This window comes from Haliaeetus leucocephalus, unplaced genomic scaffold (assembly GCF_000737465.1).
Source record: "Haliaeetus leucocephalus isolate CR32 unplaced genomic scaffold, Haliaeetus_leucocephalus-4.0 Scaffold668, whole genome shotgun sequence".
NCBI classification, from domain to species: Eukaryota; Metazoa; Chordata; class Aves; order Accipitriformes; family Accipitridae; genus Haliaeetus; species Haliaeetus leucocephalus.
This window is the reverse complement of record NW_010973104.1, coordinates 2,799,585-2,807,628: the sequence shown is the minus strand read 5'-3', so window position 1 is coordinate 2,807,628 and position 8,044 is coordinate 2,799,585. Positions and strand designations below refer to the sequence as shown.

The 8,044-nt window shown below is 48.4% G+C and overlaps 1 non-coding gene across 1 annotated transcript; it reads right to left on the bottom strand.

Moving 5' to 3' along the window:
- Positions 1-554: 554 nt before the first annotated feature.
- On the bottom strand, positions 555-627 carry TRNAM-CAU. Its single transcript has one exon. It is a non-coding gene; the product is annotated as a tRNA-Met (tRNA).
- Between the last annotated feature and the right edge of the window lie 7,417 nt (positions 628-8,044).

The following is an 8,044-nucleotide window of genomic DNA, read 5'->3' as shown; positions in this document are numbered from 1 at the left end:
GTGGGGGCCCGCCGGCCCCGCCCCCCCCCCCCCGCGCCCCGCGGCCGGCTCCCCGCCGGCGGCAGCCGCGGGCCGGGCCCACCCCGCAGAGGCGAGCGCACACCGCCATGGCCGCAACCGCTCTGCCCCGGGGGTGGGATGGAGGTGGTGCGCGGCGACGCACTGCGTCGCCGGGCCCGCCCACCTGCGCGGCGCCGCCAATCAGCGCCTCTCCCGCCGGCTCGCCACGCCCCCGCGGATAAACGGCCGTGCCGCCGGCCGTTAGCCGCCCCGCCCAGACAAGAAGAGTCAGCGGGAGGTCGAGCCCGCCGGGGTGAGTTCGCCCCCTAGTGTGCAGGAGGACCGAGCGCCTGGCGGGGGGGCGGTGATCCCGGTAACGTGCCCGGTAACGGCCGGCGCTGCAGCCCGCTGCCAGGCCTGTGGGGCTCGCCCCGGTCCCGCCCCCTGCTGCAATTCGATTAAAAAAAAACCCAAACATATATATATACACACATCCCCTTCCCTTGAAAGGCCGTGCAGGGGGGAAAAAAAAAAAAAAAGGAGGAAACCACTACTGCCCCGTGTGAGGATCGAACTCACGACCTTCAGATTATGAGACTGACGCGCTACCTACTGCGCTAACGAGGCTCCTCGCGTACAGTTTTCCCGCGCGGCGCCCTTCTGCACCCCCGCCCGCCCCCCGGGACCTCCCCGGTGTCTATTCCCTGGGGTGCTGCCTGAGAAACCTCGTTTCTTTGCAAATGGCTCCTTTTTCTGCAGGAGAGACCTATCTGGGGTTGTGTTTTGGTTTTTGTTTTTTTTTTCCCGAATTCATTCTTTTCCCATGCTTTTCTGCAAGACAGACCTGACATTTTTTGCAAATGTCTCCTCTTTCCCATGCTGTTCTGCAAAACAGCTGCATTCCTGAAAGGGTCCTTCAGGGTTCCGCAACATCCTCATCCAGCTCCACTGGCCTGGAATGGATTGCGAGGGCTGCATTGACAAGACGCTCGCAAGGAAATCGAGTCGTGTCCACGCAATTACAAAAATTAAACTAACCTCGTTTGCCTCTCTGCTGTGAAGAGTCGCTGTTCGACTGGGATTTCTGCAGTGAAATGAACTCCATGCATTCAGCGCAGAAGAGGGTCCCCTGCGATTCCGGCAGCAGTGCTGCCCTGAATCCTAATCAACAGGCCTCACCCTCAGTGAGGGTCTCAAGGCAGCGGTCACCATGACAATCAAGCAACAAATACCTAAATTGGAAGACAACGGGAAAACAGACATTTAATTGATGCAGAAAGGCTCCAAACCCCGCCCACAAGGATCACTGCAGGGAGGTTGTTTGCCTGCAGAGCGAGCGACTGGCAGAAGATGAAGGAGGAACAGACTTTTGGACATCAGTCCCACCAGACAAGAAGAGATGTTTGGGTTGCATTGGACAGCCCAAGGATTTTGCCAAGGGTCTAGCGGGCAGCTCTTGTTGTCAGGGGGACAATACCCTGATTTCCAAGGATCTGGATGGCTATGCATAGGGGATGATCAGATGATGAGTCCAGGCTGCAAGGCTTGTGGTATGAACAAAATTGCTGCAACCACAGGATGAGTAAATGCACAGCTTCTTACAGCCTGAACCGCTGCATTCCTCCCTCCAACACTGCCCACGTGCAGAATAAGGATGTCATTTTTAATAGTGTGCTAATCCTTTGGGGCTCCAGTGACGGACAAGTTTAGTGCCCACAGTTCTGATTAAATTAAGAAAAGCCGCTCCAAGCATCTAAAACCAGGCACGTGGACAATGAGTCACCTAAACCAAATATCAACTGTTTGGAAATATGTCTGTAGCTGTTTTCCACCTGTACTGAATCACATGACTTTTCCCCCATGTTACATTACGCTCAGCTGGTACTCAAAGTTTCTGACACAGCTCTAGAAGGCCTTGTCATGTCTGTTTGTTTAGGAACTGATGGATTCGTGGAGAGGACAGGAAAAGTACTGATGGCAAGGATTTTCATGTGAATGAAACAAAGGATGTCCTTGGTGACATTGCCTGGAGCAGAAACTCAGCAGTCTACAGCACACACATGCTTTTCCCTCTTTTGCATCTTCTATTTTTATCTGGACTTTCTTCTTTCTCCTTTTCCTCCGAATGCTCCCACTGTGCCTAAGCACCCTACAACCTTCTCTCCCTTTCCCTCACCCACCTGACCCCTATAGCCTTATCCCACAGCCTTGGCTTCACGGCTGCTGAGTCACCACGTCCTGCTCCATCCCTCAGTGATCAGACCTTCCCCCTGCCCCACTGACCCCCTTTCCAGTCCAACCCAGGAGAAGGCAGGACAGCCCATCATAAATCCATGCCAGTTCCCATGGAGCTCCATCACTCCATGCTCATTTCCTCCAGATTAAGAGAAAGAAGGGGAAAAGTCTGTCCGGCTGAAATGCAGTGCCCATCTCCACGATGCACTGATGTCACCTGGCAGGGAGCAAAGCCCAGCAAAGTCAGAGGCAACGCAACAAGCCCCGTGGGCTCTCAGTGCTCGGGGTGACCGCATTTCCCCTTCCCATGGAGCAGAGTGGAGGAACCCCAGCTTCTCATCACATTAGAGAGGAGAAACAATCATTATCTTCACTCCAAGTTTCAAGATCCAGGCAGAAAAGCTTTCCAGTGCTGTTCTTGTGGAGCATCACACGACAGTTACAAGCAGAGAGTTTGGAGGCTGGGCGGCAGTGAAGGTCTTCGGGGACCAGAATCCAGAGAGCTGGTGCAGAACAGAGTGCTGATAACAGAATATAACTTACAACTTCAGTGTTTACCACCCTGTCATCAGACTATAAAATCGGCACTTTCTCCTCTGTGTTACTGAATCCATTATCTGAATCAACCAGCTTTGTTTGTGACTATAGGGAAAACAGTAAAAGTGCGTTATCATCACCTCCCATCCTCTGTGGCGCTACCAAGTGTCTGAGCACCTTTCTTTGTAAACATTACCAGAGTAATAGCCCTGAGCTTTCCAGTCCTGCCGTTTCAGGCAGGCAGCTTGCAGCCATTACCACAGGGCTCTTGAAAAAGGATGTACTAAAAGGGGAAATTTTATTGTTTCATTCCCCTTCAGCAATTAAGGAGCTGATGCGGCTCTCGCTATAGTCAATTAGTCTTCATGTTCACTCTAAAGGGCTTTGGATTCGTCCCAAAGTTAGTGTCCTCATTTTCTGTAATCCTGGAAGTGTTTACGCCTTCCCAACCTCTGAGCAGGGATGAGCCAGCTGATGGCATATCTAGCCAATTATAACCTGAACAACTAGGAGAGAATTATTTATTTTCCATTTGGCAAGAGGGACAGAAAAGTATGGCAAGGCTGGCTGAGACAGATGAACAAACCCTCTTTGCAAGCCCTGTTTGCCACACAAAGTATTTGCAGCATGTTTTTCTGGCATAAGCCTGCAGTGCGATTTCTGCTTTGTAATAAGCATTGTTGGAGGCAGGACACTCCGAAGAGAGTATATTTCAACAGAAAGACCAAAGAATTTTGCTTTGGTTTTTGTGATGTACATATTTTCATCTCAGATACCCTTTCCTTGGTATTTTAAGCCAAAAAATAGCTCTTCTCATCCTGATTTTAGTATTTCCCACTTTCTTCCTTTCTGTCTGGACATTGATCTCACCAAATTTTGCAGGATAAACTGATCAGTGGACAGTCTGGGCTCTTCGGGGAAACTCCAGAGCACTGCAGAAAATGCTGCTGATGACTCAGGAAGTGTTTTGCATCCTCCTACTTCAGAGCTGAGCTCAGTGTCCTTTCTTTATGAAAGAAGGTATGGTCTTTCTGCAACATACTGACCTTGCAATGAGGTATTAATCGATCTGAAGGTCAGCTGTGGTCATGGGTGCTTGGGGTCACCAAAGACTTTATAGCATTTCTACTAGAAGCTGTTGTTGTTCTTTCAGCTTTGGCCACGGTCCAGCTTGAACAATTTCATTGTGCCCAGCACCTCTGGCAGCTCAGTTTGCAGAAGCGTTATCCTGTCCAGGACAGATCATGGGACAGGCAGTCAGGTGTTTGAGATGCTATTACTGGGTCAGCTGCTGAGCAATGGTTGCGCAATCACAGGCAACTCACTGAACCTCTGCATGCCTCAGTTTCTCACGATGTAAATAAGGAGGGTGTTTACTGAAGCCACAGGTTACGTAGTACTCAGTTAATATTTGAATATGTGTGGAATTGCTTAAATCCTAGGAGTATTAAAAATCAGTGGAAGACTTTGTTGCATGCCGTATTATTCCACAATTTCCCTGCTATGCCTCCCACGCTCACACTGTTGTAACTGCTTGCCAAGAGGTTATGGATCTTTTTGAGTGAAAGTGGTATATAACCATAAGTTATTGTTGCGTACACCAACTGATTTACTGTGTTTCCTTGTGAAACCAATGGCTCCCATTTAAAACTTGATGCTGAAGCCAAAAAATATTTGCTGGAGCAGTAACTGATGTCAGAGTTACGGTACATGGCAACAATGTCTTGGGCAATACTTCTTGCGTGGGGAGTGCAATGAGTTTTTAGCCAAACATTCTAAGAAAATGATGGTTTTGTGACGACATTGCATACGTCTGTGTGTTAGTTTGGATTTACCATCCAAAAAAGCATCTGTCTAATAATCTCTAAAGTGTTATATTCCAAGAGTCTTGTGAAATAGGTGGCCAGATAGAGTAGACAGTGGTAGTGTTCCCACTGAGCAGCAGGCTCATCTGTTGTTAGACCTCAGAGAAAACGCCCACAGGGAATATGTTCTGCAAGTGGTCTCTTTAGTTTCACTCTTCTCAAATTACACTTTTATATCCACACAAAAGAGATATATTTTGTCATTCTCATCATTTCTTGCTAGAGTTCTCCTAACTCAGAAGGTGACTTCCACAGAGAAACTTGAAGTTTGGGAATTTGTTCATAGGGTAGTCACCATCTTAAGACAAATTTAAGACTAAAACTTCTCAGAAGAGTTATTTTAAGGCATTACAAACAATTCACTACAATCTGCTTCTGTCTGAAAATCTCCAATAGTAGCTGGGGAATGGCTGCACACTGTCTTAAAAAAATCAAGGCCCACATTGATCTTTACCTGCACTAGATCAATAAGAACAATTCATGAGAAAATAACTGAGGGAAGGTATTTTGATTCAGGTTTAAATGCAAGTTACTCTCAGCACAGCGTCCTTCCTTGTCTTTTATGGGGGTTTTCTCTCCATGTTTCTGGTGAATTTAACACTGCTGACAGCTGCTGAGCTAATGGCCCTAGACACTAAAGTGCTGTCTTCCAGCAAGGGTGTAGCACTGCAGAGGAATAGCTTCGTCTATTCACTGTAAAAAGCCTTTTCAGTACTGTTGTAGAAGAGAAATTAGGGGATGGTTTATAATTCTGATTGTGAAATACACTCACTTTGTTGTGAAGCAGTTCATATGGAAAAAATAGGAAAAGTGGGAGTTTTTCCCCAGGGAGATGCTGTAAATACCAGCTAGGGTTTGGAGTCACCATTCATACTGGCTTTTTAACAAGAGAAAACCCCCAACCTTGTGGAAGATCCAACAGTTGGGAAAACCTGGCACCTTTTTTTACTTCCAACTTAAGATTTAGTATAGCCTGCTGCCTAGGGTGCAGACAGGAGGATCTGAGCTGGAATCCAAACCCAGTTTGTGCTCTAACCTGCTTTGTAAGTTTGGGCAAATCGCATCTCTTTTGCTTCATGAAAAACTAGGGCTGACAGGTATTGTAAGAGATTGTTTAGCCCATCCTTCTCCCTGATGTAAGAACTATTCTCCCTAAACTCTTCAGAACAGATGTTTTACTAGTTTCTTGTTAAATAAAAATATCCAATGGTGACTGTTCCACTGCTTTCCTAAGCAATTAGTTCCAGTGCTCAACTATTCTTACCCTTAACCCAATGTTTAATTTCTATCACCTTTTCTAAGATGTAAGCTCATTATTTCTTGTCTGAGACTCACTGCATGCAGAGAAGAGCTAATTCCCTCCTGCTCTGCAGCAACCTTTCGCATATTTGAAGGCGATATAATGTCTCCTTTCATTTAAGTCTTCTCTTCTTCAGACTAAATGCTTTGCAAAGTGTTCTAAGACTAGAATAAAAATGCTCTACGGGCTAGATTTTTAAAGGGCTCTGTTCCAGTCTAGTCACCAAGTTTGAAGGAAAAGCATTTTCAAAAGCAGCATTTTCTCACTAGGGATGGAGAATTGCGCTTAGGCAGAGCTGGTCCCAAAGGCTATGTCCATGCTGTCATTCCAACTGCGCCTAACACCTTTCTCAAATCCAGACCTGCCAACTGTCTGTGCTGTCGACACGCAGACATAGGCGAAGGCTGAGATGAGGAGGAAAAGGTCAAGCGAGTCTTGGTGTGGATCTAAGTTTTCCTTCTCACAGTCTCTGCAGATTATTCATGAGCGGAACATGTGATAGCCCAGCCTGTCAGCAGATACTCTGATTGTGGCTCTTCCTAAGCACCATATGGATGCTTTCAGCCTGAGCTGCAGCCCTGCTAACAGTTGGTAGCGTGGATGAAAACCGCACAACATGCAGCACTCGGTATTGTCAGCCCTGCCGCCGGGACTCACCTGTACACCCCAAAAACAATACTACGTGGTTTCACTGCGGCTTGTCCTCTGCCCACAGCTACAGAGCCTGCAGCAGACCCTGAGAGAAAGCAATTCTGAGAGTGTGGCCCAGAAAATGGTTTTTAAAGGGCAGTCATTTAAATAAGAAAGAATTCTGTTGAAAGAGAATTTCAGGATTGCTAGTTTCAGATGTATCAGCCTTCTGATGATCATCCATGATGTCTCACCTGCTGTCTCTGGACAGTGATGTGATGGATAGAGCATTCATAGACCTTAGGGGTGTTTTTCTTTCCTTGGTTACTCACGCCTTTAATGGTCTCATCCTATAATTATACAGCCACGGGAACTGTATGACCCTGAATCACAAAATTAGGTAACGAATCCTCATTCCAGCATGTGAGCGCAGCATCACCCTAACTCCAATGCATCGTTCCACCCCCCAAAATGCAAAACCCCCGATAATCTCTAAGCTGGATAGAAAACGGTCCTTCTCCCTATACTCACAAGGACACTGCCAGCTGCAACTCCCTGTCCCTTCAGCCACAGAAGTTGGATTGTACAGCAGGATTGTGTAGCCCTATTGCTGCAAAATCGTTCTTGTATTTCAAAACACGGTGCTGGGAACATATGTGAGAGAAAGAGAAAGAAAGGCAGCTGAAAGTCTACAGCCAACAGCTTGTGTCAGAAAGCTGCTAAAGGAGGAAACAGTTGGGCATTTTTAATCGCGACGTGGTATCTGCAGGATGAACACGAGCAAACTTGGCTTGCGACTGAAATTGTTTGCGATCTAATCAATTCCTGACAAATGGCACGAGACCGGGTGGTGGGCTTCGAAGTGAATTGGAACACCTGCTCCTAAAATTTTGTTCCCCGAACGTAAACTTTACCACGGCCCTCTCATACTCATGTCTGTGTATGCTGAAGGCAAATCACTGAACTTGCACCTCTGCACGGAGGCAAAGTCGCTTAAGAGCATATGTTGTTGAGGAGGGACATGGTGGGCCACTCCAAGGTGGCCGTGGCTGTGTGTTGCTGAGGGGGAACAGGGTAGGGCACTCTGAGGCGGCCATGGCTGTCTTTTGCTGAGGGGTGACACTGGCTGGGCACTCTGAGGCGGCCATGGCTGTCTTTTGCTGAGGGGTGACACAGGCTGGGCACTCTGAGGCGGCCATGGCTGTCTTTTGCTGAGGGGTGACACTGGCTGGGCACTCTGAGGCGGCCATGGCTGTCTTTTGCTGAGGGGTGACACTGGCTGGGCACTCTGAGGCGGCCATGGCTGTCTTTTGCTGAGGGTTGACACTGGCAGGGCACTCTGAGGCAGCCGTGGCTGTCTTCAGCTGAGGGTTGACACTGGCAGGGCACTCTGAGGCGCCCTCAGCCGTGTACCCCGCAGGACCAGCGGCGGGGAGGGGGCGGGGTGGCTCCCCCCCCTCCCCCCCCCCCCCACCCA